Raw genomic sequence first — 10249 nt, forward strand, 5'->3', positions numbered from 1 at the left:
ACCATGTCAGCCCTATAGCTTCGCCATTGCCAATCACAGATAAGGTGAAAAAAATTCTAGACAAGGACTTCCTGGTCTTAGCTTTGGCCTCTAAGCTTTTGGGTGGGGCATTCTCTCAGGGACACATAATTTTCCAGAAAGGTCATGAATTATTGGGCAGCCTTTATTTAAATGAGAAGCACTGTGTGTCCTGTGCTTTATCCTGAGGTTGAAAATCAATGTGATGTGCAAGTTAAAGGTACAGTAGTTGGTTATATTCAGAATATCAGAGAGACCATGTAGAGGTGAAGGACTTCCAGCCTGTTGGACTTTGTCAGCAAGGCCTGTGGAGGAGAAGGAATCCCACGGCCTGTGAGACTCTCTCAGCAAGGCCTGTGGAGGAGAAGGACTCCCAACCTGTGGGACTCTGTCAGCAAGGTCACGTGGAGGTGAAGGAATCCCAGGGCCTGTGAGACTCTCTCAGCAAGGCCTGTGGAGGAGAAGGACTCCCAACCTGTGGGACTCTGTCAGCAAGGCCTTTGGAGGTGAAGGACTCCCAGGGCCTGTGAGACTCTCAGAAAGGCCTGTGGAGGAGAAGGACTCCCAACCTGTGGGACTCTGTCAGCAAGGCCTTTGGAGGTGAAGGAATCCCAGGGCCTGTGAGACTCTCTCAGCAAGGCCTGTGGAGGAGAAGTTCTGTCAGGAACTGTGGGATTCTCAGCAAGACCAAGTTGAAGCGAACAATTGTTGGGGCGTGTGGGACTCTGTCAACAAGGCCACGTGGAGGAGAAGGACTCCCACGGCCTGTGGGACTCTGTCAGCAAGGCCACGTGGAGGAGAAGGACTCCCAACCTGTGGGACTCTGTCAGCAAAGCCTGTGGAGGAGAAGGACTCCCACGGCGTGTGGGACTCTGTCAGCAAGGCCACGTGGAGGAGAAGGACTCCCACGGCGTGTGGGACTCTGTCAGCAAGGCCTGTGGAGGAGAAGGACTCCCACGGTGTGTGGGACTCTGTCAGCAAGGCCTTTGGAGGAGAAGGACTCCCACGGCCTGTGGGACTCTGTCAGCAAGGCCTGTGGAGGAGAAGGACTCCCACGGCCTGTGGGACTCTGTCAGCAAGGCCACGTGGAGGAGAAGGACTCCCAACCTGTGGGACTCTGTCAGCAAGGTCACGTGGAGGTGAAGGAATCCCAGGGCCTGTGAGACTCTCTCAGCAAGGCCTGTGGAGGAGAAGGACTCCCACGGCGTGTGGGACTCTGTCAGCAAGGCCACATGGAGGAGAAGGACTCCCAACCTGTGGGACTCTGTCAGCAAGGTCACGTGGAGGTGAAGGACTCCCACGGCCTGTGGGACTCTGTCAGCAAGGCCTGTGGAGGAGAAGGACTCCCACGGCGTGTGGGACTCTGTCAGCAAGGCCACATGGAGGAGAAGGACTCCCAACCTGTGGGACTCTGTCAGCAAGGCCACGTGGAGGAGAAGGACTCCCAACCTGTGGGACTCTGTCAGCAAGGCCACGTGGAGGAGAAGGACTCCCACGGCCTGTGGGACTCTGTCAGCAAGGCCACGTGGAGGAGAAGGACTCCCACGGCGTGTGGGACTCTGTCAGCAAAGCCTGTGGAGGTGAATAACTGCCAGGGTCTGCAGCTCCGATTGCTTCCAGTTTCCAAATGAGCAAACTTCCGCAGCATGTTCAGCCTCACTGTCGGTCTGGGTGGCTCAGTGCTGTGACCCTGCTGTTCCAGCAGTCCTCCCAGGGCTCTGATCTGCTCTGCCCAGCTGTACTGTTCTTGAGAATCTACCATACATAGGCTCCAGAACACACCGCACAGCCACTGAGAGGTTGGATGGAATCCCAGAATTGTGGCTGCTGGCAGCGGATCTCCTGCGGAATGCTGCCTGGAGCCTGAAGCATGAGTCACAGGTGAATTTAGTGAAATCCACGAGTGAGGAAGAGGAAGATGTGGCTACACTAAGGAGGAACACATGGTTGCCAAAAACCAATGCTGTTCAAAATGCACAGTTACTGTGAAGAGGAGAAAGCAGGAGGAGGTGAGTGGCCCATCTCTGCCAACAACTCCTTGCTTTAGTGATCACCTTTTACAGACATTGTGCAGTATGTGTCCCTACAGATGTGCCACATAGTACTGGTGATGTAATAGGGTCCTAACTGAATGACAGAATTGAGTAGTGCCCACATTAAACTAACATTATCAAGACATGATGCCTGCCTGCTGATAAGGCTGCGTTTGTGTTGAACTTAATGTTAGCCAGAAGCCGTCACTGACGTGCCATCTCATGAAAACGTGAGCACGGAGATGAGACTCCGTGGTGCTGGAATGGCCACATCCCGCATCAAGGTGTCCATCCCACGTCCATCCCAAATCCAGCTTCCTGCTCACACATTCCATGGAACCATGGAAGACAACAGGGGGCGGGGGGTCTAGCAGTTAGGTCCTTGTCACCCAGGTAAGAGAGCCGTGTTGGTTTCTTGACTCCTAGTTTCAGCCTGGTCCAGTCCTGGTTGTGACACTGGGAGAGCGAAGCAGGAGATGGATGTCACGTCGCCCTCTCCAACCCGCTTTCCATCTCAGGTGGATAAATCAATCAATCAATCAGTAAAAATGTCAACAAATGGGTACTACATCATCTTCAGGCTGGGCATGTCAGAACAATGGGGAACAACTTTGCTGAGCAAACCTGACCCTGTCCCATGGCAGCATCAGCGTCTGTCCGCTCCCACACCAGCAAGCGCCTATGTCCACAGTGGCAACAGCTGTCATATTGTCATGATGTCACCACCTATGTTTTTTAAAATTGCATCCAAACCACTTGAGAATTTGTGCGGCATTCACAGAGTTGCTGTGCTTAGTGGAGGAAGACTCACTGTGAGGGCACCCAGTCGCCTGGCGTGACAGTGTCACCGTCCCTGCCCTCTCGGGGATCCTGGCGCTCGAGCCAGGGGCAGGTCATGCCTCAGCCGTGTGTTCTGCCACATCGAAGTCCTGCCTTTCAGACTGGGAAGCAGACGCTACCAGAGGCTAGTGGGCGTTGATGTAGTTGTCAAGGATCCCTTCTGCTAAACCGGCATGAAGCAGACTGGAGGGAGCTGTGGCAATGAGAGCAGCCCTGCCTCGGGGCGCACAGGAGCCTGCTAGAAGGTGGCAGCAGGTCTAACTGTGGGGACCCAGAGAAGAAGCCGAAGATGACCTGTCTATATGCCCCCGCTCACCTAAAGGGGAGCACACAGCTGCTGGTGGGGCTTTGGGCTCAATTATTAACCAGCTTTGAATATCACCTCCTTGAGATATAGCCTAGGAGGTAGATGCTTTCTAATCACCATGTATGTGGCGAAGTTAAAGAAAAATCAGGGCCTGACTTAGTGAGCTGTCGCAAGATGGCTTATGTATGAGCACACAGTTGACATCCGAGATGCGCAGGGGGTCACAACCCCTTACACACATTAGCTGCCACACCCATGGGTCCTGGGTGGGTGTGCGTTTCCATGGGGTCTGTGTAGGGACAAGGTAGACACGTAGCCTCTGACGATGGGTCCTGGTGGGTGGGCATTTCCCTGGGGATGAATATGGCCTTTCCACCTTGTCTTTCCCTCATTCCTGTCCAGCAGGCAAGCTTCTCTGCAACTCTCAGTTCATAACATTATTTTCTCTTTTTGTCTTTAAAATTGTGCTTCTAGGTGTGTTTCTCCAGTCACCATCCAAGTGGCTGCACACACCAGCAGAGAGCGCTGTGTTCCATTTAATTCTGCAGGGTGTGTGTGGTGTGCAGTTTTGCCTGACAACACCATTTGGGGTGGCAAGCAGCACCCTAGCATCTGTGCGGTGTCCCCATCTGGAGTGGGCTTTGCTCCCATCCTGGGTCCCTGCTGAGAGCGTGGATGTGTATTCCAGTACCCAAGTTCTCAGCCCCACTCTACTGGGCATCTATGAGCTGTCCTCTGCTGGGCCTCAGGCAGGGCTGTCCTCCGTCCGCTGGGCCTTGATCAGGGCTGTGTTCTATCCCCTGGGCTACTGACTGTGTGTAGTGAACCCTGTGCCCTTCAGTCTTGCCCCTCTCCATTATTGAGTCCAGCTGGGTTGCTTGCTGGCATCTGAAGGTGCCTGTGCCAGGCATCCTCTGGGGATCAGAGAGAAATTGCTGTATAGGTCATCAGAGACAGGGAACACAGTGGACGTGAGTCAGTCTGACAAGGGCCTGGTGCCCCAGGATGCCCACAGGGTCAGCCCTCCCTGCCTCTCGGCTGCCCTGTGCTCCTGCCTCAGGGCCTGGTGCCCCAGGATGCCCACAGGGTCAGCCCTCCCTGCCTCTCGGCTGCTCTGTGCTCCTGGCTTTCCAGGTACATTTTCCCTCCTGTGGATAACGCTGACATCAGAGCAGCTCTTGCATTCTCAGAACATGTCCTGACTGACATATGTTTGGCACACACACTGGTTTAGCAGGTGGTCTGATGGGATAGGGAGACCCTGTGGTGAGTGTACTTCCCAGCCCAGCGGGGGCAGCCGAGGGAGGACGGGGCTTCCCTGCCGCTCCACCTCAGCCTCAACAAGTCTGTCTTTGAAGTACAAGGTTGACAGGTAGCACACTTGACAAGTGACACCAGGTGATGTTGGGATGTAGCCTTTCCGAGAGGCCCAAGACAAGCGCATCTCTGCTGAGTGCACTGTTTCCACTCTTCTGTGCTGTGACTGACTCCAGAAGCTGGGTGCCCCTGCAGTGCGCACCCCAAGGCTTCAGACTGCCAGGCCTGGGGCGCAACCTCTGGCCCATGGTCCCTCAGGACAGAGATGCCAGTCCAGCTAGGCAGCTCATGTTGTGACCACAAGACAGCCATCACCCATGGGACCTTGTGTACCAGGGGAAAGGCCAACTGTTGGTCCAAAGTTCAGAAGGCTCCCATGGGACGCCTGCTGTCATCCCAATCCAGCCTTCCAGACTCTCACACCCGCCTGAGCCCTGCCTCCTCTCACAGTGGGCGGGGGGGGGGGATCTGGACGCATCTTCCCCCTCCCCTCGGAACACCCCTGCAGCTCCCCTCCCATGAGTGCCACAGCTGCCAACTCTCCCCCTGCTAGACAGATTCAGCCTGAATGTGCCAAACCTCATCTCATCTCCCCCTTGGTGCCTGTGGCATGGTGTGCACTCAGGTCTCAGGGGGAACGGTCAGCAGGGGCCACGCAAGCAGCACTCTGAGACATTCTTCCCACACTGGGGTCTCTAGGGTGCCATCAAGTTCCAGGTGCTGATATAGTCTGACAGTGAGGTGTGGCTCCCGCCCTTCACCCCCTAAATACACAGCAGAAAAAAACTGAGACATTTATCTTCCCTTCCACCGCAACTCAATCCTCTTCACTCTAATCAGAGGCCCACATGCATTCCTCTCAACTGTGTCATCATTATTAAAAATAAAAATTAAAAACTTTGACTATAAAAAAGTTATTTTCATTTTAAATGAAAGAGAAACAGAGACACATCTTTCATCTGCTAGTTCTTTCCCTGAATGCCCACAGCACTCTGCCCTGACTCTGTTATTGCTAGAGGTCACATTTCCCAAGCAAGGTGTGGCACAGCATCCGCACTAAGGGGGCATTGCTCTGTGGCAGCCAAGGGCAAGGCTGGGCCAGGCCTCTCCTCTGCACAGTGCGCAGGGCTGAGGTGTGAAACGGAACCCAGAAGGGGTCCCACAGCTGTTCCAGGTGTTTCTGTACGTGGTCAAGCACACCTCAGCACACGCACGCTTCTGAAGGTGACCTGGAGTTTGAGGTCTCCCAGTATCCACCAGTGGCATCAAGCTACAGACCAACTAACATACCACGTAACCTAGCAGGTGGTTTTAGAATTTAACTTTATGTGAATTGTGACATACTAAATTGCACTTTGCAGTTTGTGTTTTAGGTGATTTATCAGCACCTTCTTGTTGTAAACTGAGATAACGAGGGCAGCCAGAAGGGACGCAGGCAGGCCACTACCCACGGGGGCCCTCGATTAATGAGGGTGACAGTGAACATGGGGAAGCCATGTCCTCCAGCCTACGCCGGTGTTTTCCCAAGTGTGCGTTCCTCTCTGCTGGTCAGCGGTGACGTCAGTCAGGGACTGAAGTCAGCTGTCACAGGGCAGGGTTGAAATGGAAACTCTCAGAGGGTAGAGTACAGAACAAAATGGGATTTGGTGAGACGGCTGTGTCTGTGGTGTGCGTGTCTCCGACACACGCCGTGTATCTTACTGGACCCTGACAGGCTAGCGCTGCAGGCTCCCAGTCCTGAGGGACCTTGCTTGGTTGAGAGGCAGCATCCCGCGTCAGCACGCAGCACACCATGCCTCCATGGGGTCCCACCCTGGCTCTGCACTGCACACCACGTTCCTACTAATGTGGGGACACCCATGAGACACCTGAACTGAGTCTGCAGCCCCTGGCTTCAGCCTGGCCCAGCCTTGGTGGCTGTGGGCATCTGGGGGCTGAGCCAGGAAGTGGGAGAGCTCCTTCCCTAGGTCTGTCTGCCTCTCAAACAAGTAAAAGTAAGAATTCTTAGAAAACAACAAAAACAAAAGCCAACCACCTTGGAAACCAGTGGCCTGGTTCCATGTAGGGAGAGGGTAACCCTGGCACTGTGCAAAGACAGCGGCAGGTCACAGGACCCCTGGGCTTGGGGCGCCCACAGCCCTAGGACCCCGGGGAAGTCCATGGGCCGGTGGATACTCCACGTTTTGTCCTAGCCATGTTACTTCAGGGCACCCTGTCTGCTGGTGCTAAGCTGGCAGAGTGAGAAAGGAGCCAAAGCCGCAAACTCTGTCCAAGGCCTGGCAGGGGCGGGGCCTGGGCGTGGTGGGCAGGGCCTGGGCTTGGGTGAGGTGGGCGGAACCTGGGCAAGGTGGGCGGGGCCTCGGCCTCAGGGAAGGTTCTGGAAGCTATGCCAAGGGCTAGGCTCCCACCGAGCGCCAGGAGCGCCATGGCAGTGAGGGCGTCTGGGCCCCCACGCTGGCTGTGTGGGCACCCGGAGCAGGAGGCCCACGGAGGGAGTGGTCGGACTTGAGCCAAAGCAGAAGCCCGCCCAGTCACCGCGGGCCCTGGCTGATGTGAGGCGGCCTGCCCTCGGTCTGCCTCACGCCCCGTCGGCCTCGCGCCGGGATGGCAGCGAGTGCAGGTCTGTCCAAAAGCGAAAAGCAGAAATAAACCAAATCTGAGTATGAATGCCCCAGAGGGAACTCAGGCGCAAGACCTCAGCTGGCGTAACAGGAAAACGCAGGCAGCAGAGGAGGGTTCTGAGGGCCCCGGGACGCGATCCCCAGCCGGGTGCCCACCTCGCCCGTGGAGCCATGCTTCCCTGCGTCCAACAAGAAGCCCTGTCTGAGGGAGTTTTGGTGTCAACAAAAGGAAAAACCCATGAATGAATGTACTTTTTACGAGTCTGACAACTTCAAAGAAATCTCCAATCCAGCTTAATTTATGCTAAAAGTGAGTTTCAGCATCATAGTTTTCTTGTCACTCGTTACTACCAATCATAATTATCTAATTTTTAAATATTTTGAGCTCCTTGTATGTTCTTGATGCAACATTCAGTGGAATATTCTATGACAACTAATTGCATCTTTACCACAGCTGTGGTTGTGTAGAAGACTTTGCTAAGAATACAAGCATGCAGCATTTGGCCAACCATTAAATTCAGCGCCTGTTACTTCATTTTAAACTTTTGACAGATAATGTGTTTCATTTATTGACTTTCTGGGCATAAATTGAATATTTCCCATGGATTTTATTTTACTTAAGCAGACCTTTGAGATATTTTTGCTTTCCCTTCTTTCATGTTTTCACTTGGTGTTTTTTTATGGTCGAAATTACTTTTCTGCACATTAGGTTGCCTTGGCATCCCCTCTGTGCCTTTGAATTTGTATAGCTATGTCTTACCTACTCTGTCTTATGTTGAGTTACTCAAGTTTAGTAGAATTCCAAAGAGTAAATATCAGTTGAAAATAATTAATAGTCTTATTTAGGGAACATATAGCTTTTGCCGTATGCTTACATTGTCAGGTGTAAATAAGAAACTGAAATTCAAAAACGTAATATGTATTAAGTTTGAAATTGAAATCGTTAGGAAATGATTGCTTATTAAATAATATAAGCAAGTGATTAGACAGAAAATTGAATTGTGATTCAAAGTCATGGAATCATGAGACATTTTGCCAAGAGTGGCTCACTTGGCAGCACCGTCCCATCCGTTAGAACTCGAACATACCCCGCAGATGACAGGGAAGCTGTCTGGTCTCTTTCTCTTCTCTTCCTGCCTCCTTCCCTTGTTTCTTCCTCGCTCATCCAGTCAACAAACCCATGTTAGCTAATGACGGGTTAGGTGTATATGACACGAAGACTGATGGGAGCTGTCCTTGCTATGCTGTCCCGCACATGTGTAGTACTCTGACGCTGACCCAGTCCTAAGAGAGACCAAGAGTCCCCAGCCGCAGTCAAGGGAAGTGACCCTGTCCAAAGGAGGGGTAGGTGGAACATCTGAAAAAAATACAGACACATGTGCTGGCGCGTCTCTCTCTCTCTCTCTCTCTCTCTCTGTCTCCTTCAGAGCAATTGCCTGTTCACACACTGAAACACTGTGTGAGGGAAATGAGCCTTTGGGGCAGATTGGGCACACAAGAAAAGAGTTGATAGTTCCATCCCAGGTCCACCAAGGGAGTGCTGGGATCTGGGGAGAAAGCTGCCTTGTGTGTTCTTAGTCCTGCTCCCTAGATGAGGAAGGGCAGAGAATACTGATGGACTGCTGGTGCCAGGTATCTGTAAAACTAGACTTCAGAAGTGCCAGTGTGAGGCTGAATTCCCAAGGGCTTCTCCCTGACTCTCAGGTTTTCATTTGTAATGTTAGCATGAAGTATGGCCGATGGGTGTGTGACTAACGGTAAGAAACTGCACAACCCTTACCAGGCCAGCCCCTTCTTCTCCTTAAGGTCCCTGGAGAAATCGTAGACTGAGTAAAACCCATGCTTTGAATTCTGTGTTGGAGCTTTCCCCTAAGGCTACTGAGGAGACTGATTCGGCCCCAATCTGTGTCATCTGTCTGAAGGGGCACTTGACCCTGTGAACCAAGTGCTCAGGGAACACCAGCAGGTTGGGCAGAACCTGTCACACCTGCAGAGCTGAGGCTTGATGCACACAGGGCCACCTGAGCACGATGTGCAGCAGCCCCTCCCCCATTCCAGAGAGGCAGGGCCCCTCCCTGGGAAGGCAATGGAAGAATTCCATAGGCTGTTGAAAGATGATGCTTTTGATTGTTCTTTTCTGACATATTGATGGAATCATTAGGTACTTTATTAGTGTTTCATGTTTTTCAGATGGAGAAATCGAGGCACAGAAAAATTAAGTGACTTTGCCACAGTCACAAGCTGGGGAGGGCTGGGATTAGAACCCCAAGCGAGCCCCACTACCTGCATCTGGCCGGTGGAGTTGCACTGCCTGCCTTCTCAGGAGAGAAGACTTCGTGCAAGGCAAGTGGGGGCCCAGCTGTCAGAGGCTGGCTCGGTGTGTATGAGGAGGAACTGGGGGGCATGTGCGTGTGAATGAGTGAAGAACTGAGTGTCTGTGAGAGAACAGCTGGGTGTTTGTATGAGGGAAGAGCTGATGTGTGTGTGAGAGAGAGAACTGAGTGTGTGTGAGAACTGAGTGTGTGTGAGAGAACTGAGTGTGTGTGTGAGAACTGAGTGTGTGAGAGAACTGAGTGTGTGTGAGAGAACTGAGTGTGTGTGTGAGAGAACTGAGTGTTTGTGTGAGAACTGAGTGTGTGTGTGAGAACTGAGTGTGTGTGTGAGAACTGAGTGTGTGTGTGAGAGAACTGAGTGTGTGTGTGAGAACTGAGTGTGTGTGAGAGAACTGAGTGTGTGTGAGAGAACTGAGTGTGTGAGAGAACTGAGTGTGTGAGAGAACTGAGTGTGTGTGAGAGAACTGAGTGTGTGTGAGAGAACTGAGTGTGTGTGTGAGAACTGAGTGTGTGTGAGAGAACTGAGTGTGTGTGAGAGAACTGAGTGTGTGTGTGAGAACTGAGTGTGTGTGAGAGAACTGAGTGTGTGAGAGAACTGAGTGTGTGTGAGAGAACTGAGTGTGTGTGAGAGAACTGAGTGTGTGTGAGAGAGAACTGAGTGTGTGTGAGAGAACTGAGTGTGTGTGTGAGAGAACTGAGTGTGTGTGAGAGAACTGAGTGTGTGAGAGAGAACTGAGTGTGTGTGAGAGAACTGAGTGTGTGTGAGAGAGAACTGAGTGT

General features: G+C 52.6%; 1 long non-coding RNA gene across 1 annotated transcript in view; it reads left to right on the forward strand.

Moving 5' to 3' along the window:
* The window catches only part of LOC131480949 (uncharacterized), a 128757-nt gene extending 119298 nt beyond the window's left edge, over positions 1-9459 (forward strand). The window contains exon 3 of the long non-coding RNA XR_009245910.1: positions 9327-9459. This is a non-coding gene — a long non-coding RNA (uncharacterized LOC131480949). The remainder of the gene's footprint in view (positions 1-9326) is intronic.
* The last annotated feature ends 790 nt before the right edge of the window (positions 9460-10249 follow it).

The sequence above is a fragment of the Ochotona princeps genome, chromosome 8, assembly GCF_030435755.1.
Source record: "Ochotona princeps isolate mOchPri1 chromosome 8, mOchPri1.hap1, whole genome shotgun sequence".
In the NCBI taxonomy this organism is placed as follows: domain Eukaryota; kingdom Metazoa; phylum Chordata; class Mammalia; order Lagomorpha; family Ochotonidae; genus Ochotona; species Ochotona princeps.